We start from the raw sequence: 9,794 nt of genomic DNA, 5'->3' as shown, positions 1-9,794 counted from the left end.
AACCCACTCAAGGACAGTTTGAAACTGACTTTCCTTGAGTGGACATGCCTGGGAGGAGCTTGTCCTGGCAGTGACCTCTATTGTCACAAGCTCAAAGTTTCCCAAGCAGAACGCAACTTCTCAAAAAGAAACCCGCACCACAAGGGGCACGAGGACACTCTGTGCCTGTGCAGGACAACCCCAAACCGCCCTTCTCCCCGGCTGCTTATTGACCTGGGAGGTGGATTTGAACCTGATCTGCACTTTCTCCCAGCTTGGCTGTGTGATCAAGCTCCTGCTTTTTGTAAAGCCCAGTGCCATAGTATTGGCTTCCATGAGCATGGGCAGCAAGACCCTGCTGGGTACCATCACTGCTATTAATTATCAACGTGTATATTTTTCAAAGCACTGTCACTCATTCTGTCACTTCTTCTCCTCTCTACCACTCTCTTATTCTAGATTAAGACGTGCTCACACCATGGCTAGCCTCACGCATGTCGGCATGCATGTATTAGACGTAAGTGCTCTCCAGTCCCTGAAGCGTCCAGCACGTCCCCTGCGCCTGCTCTACACCTCCCATTCACTCAGCCTCTGGCCTTCATGTGGCTTCTGCCTTCATCACAGAAAACCCACAGCAGAGTTCTAAGGCTCCCCTGACCTGTGCTATGCTGACTCTTACATACAGTAGGGTTTCTTTTATGCTGATTAAAAACTCATCCATGCCAGGTGCAGTGGTGCACACCTGTAATCCCAGTGGCTCAGGAGGCTGAGGCAGGAGGATCACAAGTTCAAAACCAGCCTCAGCAACTTAGCGAGGCCCTAAGTAACTTATGGAGACCATTTCTCTAAATAAAATGTAAAAAGGGCTGGGGATGTGGCTCAGTGGTTAAGTGCTCCTGGGTTTAATTCCTAGTGCCAAAAAAACATAAACAAAACAGAGCTATCCATGCCCACAGGGCATCACTGGACTCCTGAGCCCTGCTTCCAGATTCTCCACAATTTGAGATCACTTGACAGACCAGCAAAGACAGGAGGAGGGAGGAGAGACTAAGCGGTTAAGGGCTTCAGGGCTCAGCTGCACTACCTCTCGCCTACTCTTTTCAACTCAAGAGCTCTGGCATGTGAACTCTGGATGAAGATGGGCATGGCGGGTACTTGAGTAATTCTGGAAATAGTACAGGTTCTCTATGGCAACCAAAGGCTCCTCAGAGAGGATGTGCTGACCCAAGAGCAGGACAACCCTCTGTGTCCCAGCCTGGAGCACCCCTGTTTACTAAGCATTTTGGCCCCATCCTGAAACCCACGACAGCGACTCTCAAAGTGTGCTCTCTGGACCCCTGGGGTGGGGCCCAGGCCTGTGAGGTCAAAACCTTTCTCATAATATACCAAGATATTATTTATTATTTGTCTTCTTAACTGTGTTGACATTTGTACTATGATGAAAAAGCAAGAATCGGGGTGGAAGAAATTTCTCCTTTGCTCTCGGAAGGTTTGCTGATATTAACTGAGAATAGACAGATTAATGGGAGAAAAAGATGTTAGATTTATTAATTAGACACACAGCATGAGAGCCACACAGAATATGAAACTCAAAGAAAGGGAGAGGTGGTTGAGACTTAAGTACTCTTCTTTAGGAGAGACTGAAAGGTGGGGGCTGTAGCAGTTTTAGAGGGGTAGTAAATAATTTTTAGTTTCTACTAGTCCAAGGCACTAAGGCATCAGAGAATGTGAGCTGAGGGGGAAAGTAATCTTTTCCATCTTCAATAACCATATGTGTTTCTTTATTACTCAGGAAAAAAACATATTATACGAACTTTTAAAGACCATAAAGGTGAATTCAATATCAGCCTGCCAATATCCACAAAATAAATGGCTGAAAGTCTGATTGAGGTTGCATTGAATCTACAAATCAACTTGGAATAAATGTAATCTTGACAATATTGAGTCTTCCTGTCCATAAACACAGAACACTTCTCTACTTATTTAGTTATTTGATCCTTTCCTCTTTTTTATAGTCCTTGCACATATTTTGTTAGAATGCACCTAAGTATTTCATTTTGGGATGCCTGGGTAAATGGCACTGTGCTTTTAATTTCAAACTCCACTGGTTCATTGCCAGTGCATGGTTTCACACATTAACATTATATCCTGCAACCTTGCCAGTATCATTTTATTCCATGTTTGTTTGTTTTTTGTTGTTATTTAGTCTTTCAGATTTTCTACATAGAAATCACATATCTGCAAAGACAGTTTTATTTATTTCTTCTCAATAAAAATGCTTTTATTTCCGTTTGTCTTATTGCTTGGCTAGGACTTCCAGTATGAAGTTGAAAAGGACAGGTGAGAGAGGATACCCTTGACCTCCTCCTGATCTTATCAGGAAAGCTTCGGATTTCTCACTGTTAATCATGATATTAGTCAAAAGATTTTGTACATGCTCTTTATCAAGTTGAGGAAAGTTCTCATTTATTCCTACTTTGCTGGGAGTTTTTATGATGAATGGATGTTGGATTTTGTGAAAGCTTTTTCTGCAACTATTGATATTATTAGTGATTTTTTCTTCTTTAACCTGTTAGTGTGATCAAATACATTAACTGATTTTTGAAAATTGAATCAGCCTAGTATACCTTAATTAACTCCCATTTGGTTGTGGTGTGTAATTCTTTTTATACATCATCAAATTTGATTTGCTAGTATTTTATTATTTTTGAATCTGTGCTTGTGACAGAAACTGGTCTGTAGTTTTCTTGAGATACCTTTGGTTTTGATAATAGGCTAATGCTGACCTCATAGACTGAGTTAGGAAGAATTCCTTCTACTTCTATCTTCTCTAAGATTGTAGAGATATGGTATGATTTCCTTCCTTAAATATTTGGTAGAAAAAAAATCTGGGCCTGCTGCTATCTGTTTTGGAAGGTTATTAATTATTGATTTAATTTCTTTGGTAGATACAGTCTTAATCAAATTGTCTATTTTTTCTATGTCTTTAAAGAAATTAAATTTAATCTAGATTACCAAGTTTGTTGATGTAGATAATATTCCTCTTTTATCCTTTTACTGTCCAGGGAATTGGCAGTGATGTCCCCTTTTTCATTTCTGACATTAGTGATTCGTGTCTTCTTTATATTTCTTGGTTAGCCTGGCTAGATACTTACTGATTTTATTGATCTCTTCAATGAACCAGCTTTTGGTTTTATTCATTTTTTTCTATGGATTTCCTATTTCCAGTTTCATTGATGTTGGCTTTAATTTTTATTATTTCTTTTCTTTTGCTTTCTTGGAATTTAATTTTCTCTTTTCCCTAGTTTCCTAAGTTAGACATTGAATGATTGACTTTAAATTTTTCTCTTTTTCTAATATATGCATCCTTTATATATAATATATATTCTATATATGTATATTACATATTTATATACTATAAATTTCTCTCTATTGCTTTTTCTGCATCCTACAAGTTTTGATAAATTGTATCTTCATTTAGTTCAAAATATGTTTTAAATTTCTCCTGATATTTTTTCTTGACTCATGTGTTGCTTAACCTCCAAGCATTTAGGGATTTTCCAGATATGTTTTTCTTATTGGCTTCAAGTTTATTTCCACTGTGGTCTGACAGCAGACACTCAATGATTTATATTCTTTTTACATGTGCTGTGGGGTGTTTTACGACCTAGAACGTTGTCTATTTTGGTGAATGTCCCATGTGATCTTGAGAAGAATGTATATGCTGCTGTTGCTAGACATCAGTGGATGTCAATTACATCAGGCTCATTGGTGACATTTTATTTTATTTTATCTTTTAGTTTTCACAATATAGTGCTTCTGGACTTCTGTAAATTTTCTTGATTTACTGATTTTCAGAGTAATGACACACACTTAGCCTTCTTCTTGGTATAGAAAACTTGCTTGGAAGTCGCTTCCCTCTTTCTTCATAGAGAATGCTTTTTTTTTTTTTGAGTGGACATTCTGGCAATACCAGGTGATGCTATTGAATTCAACTCATAACTCATATTATGCCTGCTGGGCCACTTCTGAGAGGTGCATTGAAGTCTCCAATTATAGTAAGGAATTGATCTATGTTTCTTCCCGATTCTGTCAGATAGATCTATATCTATCTATCTATCTATCTATCTATCTATCTATCTATCTATCTATCTATCAGTACTGGGGATTGAACGCAGGGGTACTCGACCACTGAGCCACATCCCCTGCCCTATTTTGTATTTTATTTAGAGACAGGGTCTCACTGAGTTGCTTAGCACCTCTTTGTTGCTGAGGCTGGCTTTGAACTTGTGATGCTCCTGCTTCAGCCCCCAGAGCCACTGGGATTACAGGCGTGTGCCACATCATACCTGGCTAATTCTGTCAGTTTTGCCTCCCATCTTGATGCTCTTTTGTGGGACTGTGCTTTCTTGGGGAGCTAATCACTTTTTCATTGTGCAATGCCCACCTTTAGCTGATTTTATTGATCTCTTCAATGAACCAGCTTTTGGTTTTATTCATTTTTTCTATGGCTCACTCACCTTGCTGAGAAGCCTCCTCTTTCAGAAGTCAGTATAGCTATTCTCACTTTCTTTCAATTAGTGCTAGCATGGTATGTATCCCTCCATCCTTTTGCACTTAATGCGTATGTCTTTATATTTCTTGTGGGTTTATTGTAGATGATATGTATGTGAATTTTGTCTTGTGATCTACTCAATATCTGTCTTTTTTAAAAACAGGGATAGTTTTTATTTAAAATTATTTTTGTAAGAGCTTCATAGAGTAATCTCTATCTTTTCTTGGTATATTTAGACCAATAAAGTTTAAAGTGATTATTGATAAACTGGATTTCTATCTATCATATTTGTTACTGTTTTCAGGTCAGCACCTTGTACTCTTTGTTCCTATTTTTGTCTTCCACTGTTTTTATGCTTTTTGTGACTCAAATATTATATGATTTCATCTGCTCTCCTTTCCTAGAAATCAACTTTTTAAACTTTTCAAAACATTTTTTAGTGATTGTTTTAGAACTTGCAATATACATTTATAGCTGATACAAGTCCACTTTCTAAAAGCCCATACCACTACATGGGTAGTGCTGTTACTTATATTAACACATGATCCTATTTTCCCCTCCTATTCCTTCTCTTTAGAAGGAAGATTTTGCAGGGTATAAAATTCTAGGTAAGTAGGGTTCCCGCCCCGCATTTCAAAAAATTTCACTGCACTCTTTTATTGTTTACATGGCTTCTAAAGAGAAGCTGGATATAATTCTTACCTTTCCCCTCTGTAGGCAATGTGTTTTTCCTGTCTTCTTTCAAGATTTTTTTCTTTGTCTTTCTATCCCTGCAGTTTGAGTATGATATGCTCAGGTGTCACTTTTTGTCATCTGCTCTGCTTGGTGATCTTTGAGCTTCCTGGATCTGTGGTTTGGTATCTGGCATTAATTTGGAGAAACTCTCAGTCATGATTCCTTCAAATATTCCTTCTATTCCTTTCTTTCTTTCACTTCTGTCTTCCTTTTTTCTTCTCCTATTTTTTAAAGATTTTGTATGGCAGCAGAATGCATTACAATTCTTATTACACATATAGAGCACAATTTTTCATATTTCTGGTTGTATACAAAGAATATTCACACCAATTCGTGTCTTCATACATATATTTTGGATAATGATGTCCACCATGCGGCCAGCGCACTGGTTTCATTAATGAGGTTCTTGGCATAAAAGTTAACTAGCGAGATCGAAATAAAACACACAGACTCAGTTACCTTTTTCTATGACCAGGTCCCAGATGGCTCCCCTCTCTGGCTCCCACCTAGAACCACCCGTAGGGCAGCAAGGATTACTCAGGGCTAGCAGGAGAGAGAGAGAGAGAGCACGCCAGGGAGTAGCCTTTTATTGGGGAACAAGAAATTCAGGGGAGAATTCCATCCAATGAAGGTTGACGGGGGCCGCACTCCAAGCTCAGGGTCAGTGATTGGCCCCCGGGGTCAGTGGTCAGTCACACCCCCACACGGACGGGTTCTCTTATCAAGAGAGGGCCGGGAAAGCTCCGACACAGATTAGTCAGAGCGCCTCAGACCCAAACCGGGAGTCACCCAGTCACATGTGAGAATGGCTCTCCACAATGATGTCCATCACATTCCACCATTTGTAAATGCTAAACTTTTTATAGTTGTTCCCACAGTTTTTGGAACTCATGCCAGGTTTCTAAGTCCCTTTTCCCTTGTGTTTCTGTTTTGGTTATTTCTACTGACAGCCTCAAGCTCAGGGATTGTCCTCAGCCATGTCTCTCCAGCTGTTGAGCTTATGAAAGTCAGTCTCCATTTCTTTTAATTTTTTTTTAGTTATTAATGACCTTTATTTATTTGTATGTGGTGCTGAGAATCGAACCCAGTGCCTCACACATACTAGGCAAGTGCTCTACCACTGAGCCCCAGTCCCAGCCCTCAGTCTCCATTTCTGCTACAGTATTTTTCCTGTTGTTTTTACTCACCACTACACAAAGGAAGATGTTACATTATTTTTTGTTTCTATCACTTTCTTTGGTTCTTTCTTAGAATTTCCATCTCTCTGCTTACGTTATCCATCCACCGTTGCGTGCTCTCCATCCATGAGAGCCCATAGCGTAGTTACCATAGTTGGCTAATCTCCCATCTGATGACTCCATCATCTCACCCATATTTGAATCTGGTTCAGATGTTGGTTCTGTCTCTTCAAACTGTGTGTGCATTGTGTTTTGTTTTCCTTTCCATATGTCTTGTCACTTCTTAAATAGCTGGACAAGACACACTGGGAACAGGAAATGAGATCAACGGGCTGTCACTAATGTGGTGTTAAGGTGTGGGGCAGGGGAGCCTTACTGTACTGGGTCAGGTCTCAGTCTTTCTGTGAGCCTGAGCCTCTCAACTGTGAACTGCACATATGTTCTCAGTTTTTCCTACCTCGGGTGAGTCAGGATGGCCAGGGTTGGAGTTGGGTATTTCCCTTCCCCATGTGGAAGGTCAGAGCTGGGTATTCGACTTCTTCCCAGTCAGGCACTAATAAAACCGCAAGTTTAGGCTGTAGTAGAACAGATTCTACCACAGATTCAACAGCAAGGCTGACCTTGCTAAGAGCAGAGCACTCTGGTGTATTTCACAGTGGCTCCTCCCCCTTCCCTCCCGCAGAAGCACAAGGAGACTTTTCTCCAATATTCATTGTGTGAACCTGATCAAGCTCCTGGAGGTCAGACTCACAGAGTGTAGGGGATTTTTATGTCTCCCTGAGCCTCTGGCAACTGAGCAGCTTAACTACAGGTCAGGTGTTCTTGACCCCAAGATGGTTCCCAGGAGGTTCGTGTTCCCATGTTGGTGGTTCTGTGTATTCACCTGTCTGTGTTTCACTTTGGGGGCAGAAGCTGGCCCTGTGACTTGACTCACAGGATAAATCTAAGAAGAACTGTTGCTTTATCAATTTGTTGAAATTGTACTTGTTAGTGTTACCGCTGTTGACCGGTGACAAGTCCTTGCTTCCCCAATGTTGAAGAATAACACCAGAGAAGCACGCCGAGGCAAGGTCAGAGTGGAAAATTAGAAGTTTATTAAAGGACAGCAGAAAAGACTTCTCCTGGAGGAAGAAGGGGACCCAAGAGGTGGAATCCATTGAAGGGCGAATGTGTTCCCCTTTTTATATTTTTTGGTGATGGAATGTAGGTGGGAAGGGTTGGGACACAGGTGGGCCAAAGAAGTAAGCTGGGCATTTCCGAGTCAAGTTTGCTGTTCATTAACATTTCTTTGGGATGGGCTGTCTTCAAGTCTGTTGGGGCTGTTTCCTGGGCTTCATTATCATTCCAAGAGTTGCTCAGCTTTTCCGGAAATTCATTCTCAACATGGCCTCCATTTTAGATTTCACTCGATATTAGACCTGATTTACCTAACTACACTGACTACCTAATTTTAAATCTGGCTTCATTAGGACAGTCATGACTTCTAAGCTCCCTACATGCTCACCATTGTAAAGTTTTAAGTATTTGAGAGAAAAGTGGCTATTTTATTGCTATCTTGAGGTACTTTGCCATACTTTGATGAGTACCACAACACCAGACAATTAGAGACCTACCACTTTTTCCTTATCTATTTCTTAATTATTCTTCAGCCAAATGATCATCTTTATGTCTTTGAAATTATTCTTCTTTAGAATTATTTTCTTCTTATATTCATAATCCAGATCCATAATCCTCAATTCCAAACTCTATCAAAAATGGGACAATAGGGCTGGGGGTAGGTCAGTGGTAGAGCACTTGTCTGACACACCTGAGCCCTGGGTTAGAACCTCAGCAGCTCAAAACACGAAAAAACAAACAAACAAACAAACAAAACAACTGGCTGGGGAAGAGATGGGGCTTCTTCCCACTGCAAGTCTTTGCACTGATTGAAATGGAGATTTTCTGAGAACAACTCAGCAACTGGAAGATGCCTGTTTAAACAACTAAAATCACAATCTCTTTCCTCTACAAATAAATAAGTCATCCTGTGACTGATAGAGCTTCTACTGAAACACTGCTATTGGGCATTTCTAAAATGTAAGTTCTTAAAGGTCACAAAGCGAAGGCCAATTAATATCTGCTAACCTATGAGAAATTATATTCAACAACGTGCAACTTGAACTTTCCTTCCGTTTCAACCGAAACTTAACTCTCTGCTGAAAGCACCAGAGTAACTTGCTAATGAACTTGTGAATCCCCTGCCCCACAACAAAACAAAACAAAACAAAACAAAAAAAACCCCTACTCTATAGACCTTGGCAACTGCACGGCCAGCAGGGCGAGTCCCTCCTCTCTGCTGCTTGCCTCTGGCGCCCCCTACCTTCCCTCTCTGGCACTTCCACTTCCTCCTTCTCTTCCCTCATTATGCTCCCCTGATTCCTAAGGAAAACCAGATTAGATCCAAATTATGAATATTAGCATAAGATCATTTGCATTTTAAGAAGAATCAAAGTGGGGCTACACAAAGGATTGAAATTCTAAAAGTGTAAGCTCAACTCACTCCAAATATGCTGCCCATTGCTTTTTCTGTAAAATGGATAAAAGTCAATTATTACTTTCATTTCCATTTGGACAAATCACTGGCTGGAAAATGAAAGGAACAAAGGAAAAACCTTCAGGTGATTACTCTTGGCAAACAGATCACCTTGCTTCTGACCCTCTGTAAGATGCCTCTCTCTCGCTGCTCTCAATTATTATCTTCAACCACGGCTTTGAGCAATATGATTATGTTGTGCCTTGGTGGTTTGGTTGGTTGCTCTATTTTCCCTGTGTTTCTTATGCTTGGGGTTCATTGAGCTTTCTTGATCTGTGGGCTTAAATTTTCGTCAAACTTGGGGAAAACTTTTGCCTGTCATTTCTTCAAACCCATGCTTTCCTTTTCTAGGACTCAAATTACAGGAATAATAGGATTGTCTCACAGTCCTTTCATTTTCTAAAACTAGCTCTTCTGAGTTTCATTTTCAATACCTTGAATTGCCATGTCTTCAAGTCATTAATCTTCTGTGATTTTTTTTTCTGTCATTAATTCCCTCCAGTATATTTTTCCTCTCAGGTATTGTGGAACCATGACGCAAAGAAAAGACCACCAACTCCAATTTTAAATAAAATTAAAGCAAGCTTATATTGTGTATACAAAGAAAGCTGATCAGCGACTGTCTCTTCCAAAACTGGGCTAGAGATCAGCCCAGCTCTCAGGGAAGAAAAGGTTTATATAGCACAAAAAGTTACAAAGGGGGGTGTCTTGGGAACTTACAGCTAACAGTGTTCTGACAAATGTAATACAAGAGCAGATAGCAGATTAATGATCT

This window comes from Marmota monax, unplaced genomic scaffold, assembly GCF_021218885.2.
Source record: "Marmota monax isolate L192 unplaced genomic scaffold, Marmota_monax_Labrador192_F-V1.1 WCK01_AAM20220418_F8-fsc00071, whole genome shotgun sequence".
NCBI lineage: Eukaryota > Metazoa > Chordata > Mammalia > Rodentia > Sciuridae > Marmota > Marmota monax.
The sequence above is the reverse complement of the archived record's forward strand: the minus strand, read 5'-3'. Positions refer to the sequence as shown.